This window comes from Tigriopus californicus, chromosome 3 (genome assembly GCF_007210705.1).
Source record: "Tigriopus californicus strain San Diego chromosome 3, Tcal_SD_v2.1, whole genome shotgun sequence".
In the NCBI taxonomy this organism is placed as follows: Eukaryota; Metazoa; Arthropoda; class Copepoda; order Harpacticoida; family Harpacticidae; genus Tigriopus; species Tigriopus californicus.
Window position 1 is genome coordinate 2,868,225 of NC_081442.1, and position 3,913 is coordinate 2,872,137.

Below are 3,913 nucleotides of genomic sequence, written 5' to 3' on the forward strand. Positions count from 1 at the left end.
TCTCTTTTGTACTGAAGTCCCGAAATAACGGTCTCAGATTTCTCTTGTACTCAAGTCCCGAAATAACGGTCTAGATCTCCTTGGTATAGAAGTCCCAAATCAACAGTTTAATACTTCTCCACTATAGAGACTTCCATGGAAATTTACGGAGGTCGAATCTAAATTTCCTTGCGCATTAGGCACACGATTAGTCATTGCCGTGGTATGGTAGGACCAATATCATTTGCAAATGAACGCAAAGCTTGGACTCGAATTGAACTAAAATTGAATTAATCTATTTCAGCGTTCCTTTTCATGTTCATGTGTTTCGTACTCTTGCACCATATCACTCTAAATGTATTATCATCGTTAGATTAAACTTTCGGAGGCCGATCCCTTCATAGTACAATTGGTCCTAACCAACACCTTCCTTTAAAAAGACATCTTAGTAGGAAGCAAACGTCATCATATATATCTGTAAGTCTACCAATAGTCCAATGAAAGATATGTCGCAAATACAGTTGACTCGCCAAACTCAAAATTAAACCGAGACATTTATGTTATTTTTTCTACTCGAATGATTTTTTTTTAGATTGGCATAATCTAACAACAAGTTTCATGGCATGACAAACACAATTATGGATCGATCTTTAACTTAGAAGTCCTACAAAGTTTTCCCTTTATGTTTATTGATTTCTCCCTCTTCAGTGGCAATCAAGAGCTTAGAAATCTTGCATAGTTCTATCATATCGGATTGCTTTCGGTAGAATTGACGATGTACTCTAATGTCGTGGCCTAAATGAGTGGCTAGCCATCCCATTTCTTCCTCCGGCAAGCTCATAATTTGGCACGCAGTAGCTAAGTTTTTTGCGGAGCTTAGTGCTGGTGATTAAATCTGGCTTTTGAGCTTCGACGTTTTTAGCGCACTTTTTCAATACTGAGCAGGGTTTGAGATGGGATAATTTTTGGGGCGTGGCGAACAGAAAATAATTCGTTTCTGGAACTCCGGCGACTACTCGAGAAATGATGAGTTTGTCCACGGCCTCGACGCAATCGTCTGGCATTAGTAAAGGCTCATGTCTTCCTCTCTTTCCCACCACTTTTACGAGAAGATGGCGTTCTGCCAGTTTCAACTCAATCGGGGTTAATGATTTGGATATCTCTTCATCCAAGTGGGTGGTACCATGTCGGACCTCGTTGTAGTCATCCACTTTCAAAGAGGCGGCTTCACCTCCCCTCCTCTTATTGAAAAGAATCAATCGGGCGAGCACCATCTCACTCAAACCTCGCCATGATTTACCATCCAGTTCACTTAAGACAACTTCACTCATGGTTTCTTTTAGATGCCTTGATAGTTTCACTATGTCGTCAGTCACGGGAATTTCGTCTTTTTTGTTCAGCTTGTCATTCTTCAATTTTGTAAGGCTCTGGCGGGCTACGCAATCACCCCATTCCGAACAATAGCGAATATTCTGTCCTCTCTCTTAATGAATGTTCCATTTTGCGAATAGATTGGCCCCGAAGAATGGCACAACATTTTTTCAAGGCATGCCCTATCTTTCAGGACAAGCTCACGGCCGACCGATCAAATGCAAATTGTTTTGTAACCTTTACGATAAGGTCAAAATGTCCAGGATCGATGATGTTTTTTAATGGGACCAAGTCTGCCATGGTCTCGTTGAGGCGTTCCATAAACCGTGCGACATGCCTGAGCTTTTACTTGATATGGGCTGTAGGGTTTTGGTCCTCTTGATGTTTTAATTTCAAATATTGCCCGTACAAGATGAGTATGTCATCTTGGATTATAATATCGTAAATGGGATCATTACGCATTGTTTCGAACAATGATTGAATGCTAGTGAGGGCTTCGTTCTCTTCCACCACACATATCAGCAATGCCCTGCTCTCCATAACTGGATTCGTCGGTTTGCCAACCTTGTTCCCACATTTCCTCATGTGACGCCACAATTCTGATTGATAGTCGAAACCCAGGCAGGTTCTACGTACATGGAAAATACTTCCCTTGGCTAGCCCGTTTTGGTCGTTTAACAACAACTAAAACCCCTGAATCAGCTTGAAGGACTTTGATGTTATGATTGAAGTTTCCAGCATGGCGAAGCATTTTGCCTTGCTCAGTCCGATCCTGTCCTTTGGCTTTCGAAAAAGCTTGAACCGACACTTCGTTACCATGAACTGTCTTAATGTGCCTCATTTTCTTTGAAAATCCCTTGAGACAAAATGGACAATACTGAGTCTTGACATAGTTCGTGCCACCTTCTTTCTTCTCACAAGGCTTGATTACAAAGTTGCCTGGAGAGCTGGATGGGAGTGATCCCATCAACCAAGATAGATATGTGTCTGAGAAACCAGGTTGCCTTGTTCTGGGCGGTGGGTTGATGTACGTTACACTTTCGGTATTTGAAACCAAATATTGAAGACATTTCTTCCAATCAAGAATGCTCGACTCTGAAGAAAGCGGAGTGCAATATGTGTACCTTCCTGAATTGAAGAGTCGTCGGACTCTTCCATATCAAATGACGTCCCAAGAATATGTTCCTCGGATGCTGTAGCAACTTCTTGCAGTCGAATTTTGACTAAACGATCGATCATCTTTGCAAGGGGCTCGTCCTCGTTTTCCAGATGAAGTCGATGGAGGTGGTTCATGTTGGCTTTCTAAAATGCAGATTGAAATAGAAATATGCTTTTTGTAATGTTTGCAACTTATGTTGGTAATAACGAAAACCATCGACTGAAAAACGTACCGTCATAGTTTGACGAGTTATCAGATTCGTCCAATTCAGAAAAAAACATGGGAGTTGAGCGAGCCCTTTTTTGGCGAGGAATTTTAACTAAAATTATTCGAGCAATTAGCAGTCTTATGAACTACGAAAATGATTGATATGAAGACACCTTTCCACGGGCGGTACCCTCGTTTACCTGACGAAGTAGATGGAACTGGTTCATCCTCGTTTCCTGCAAGGTAGATCGAAACGGAATTTTGTTTATGAATCATCAATTGAAGCACGTATCTTCCTGATCTTTGTTTGCTTTGGGAGAAGTAACATGAATATTTTCCTCTGTTGAGAAAGAAGACTCTTCGCTACGTTGAATGAGAGCTAGATGGTTAGAAAGAGGTCGAATTTAAAACTATTGGCAATTATGAGCCTAGAAAACAGTTATCTTTCCAAAGGCGGTACGCTCGTTTTCCTGACGACGTCGATGGAACTGGCACCAATTCTGCTTATTGGGTTAAATCAAATTGAACAGGAAGTTGATGGTGTTCAGTATACTATAAAAGCTGTTTAATATTTACCACTTATCATCTTGGAACAATTGTCCGCCTCATGTTCATGTAGGATGTGAGGTTACTTTCACTTCTTTGACCCATGGCCGATTGTTTATCTTGGGAAATTAAGGATAAATTTGGTTTGGCTGAATACATCCAATTTTTGTTCGCTACATACCTTTGGTGAGAAATGACTCTCTATCCAGATTTCTCTTTGCTTTATGGTCCAGAGCTGGATTGTCAAATGGGCAAGGATGGCCCACTTTCGTTGCGAAAAAAAGAAGAGCACCATATTGATAAGTAACTCCAATATAAGAAACAAAATGTTGCAAACAAAATACCTGGGCTTGTACACTTGTCAATTAGTTTGTCGAGAATTGGGCTAATAATAATGGACGTCATTCCTGTTTTGGAGCTCGCTGAGAACAGTCGCAATTTTTGGTTGCTGTTCTTATCTCCAAGGAATTTCGAACCAAGGTGAGACTTCCTCTGTTGCTCCTTGGTTGCTGTACACGTGTAATGTTCGTGGTGTTTGTGTGTGGGTGAATGAATGGGAATCGCCATTCATTTTTTTTTTTTGCATTTGGTTTTTCACGGGCTTTTCTAACCGCTACAGGGAATGTAATCCCCAGTACTATTAAAATGAAA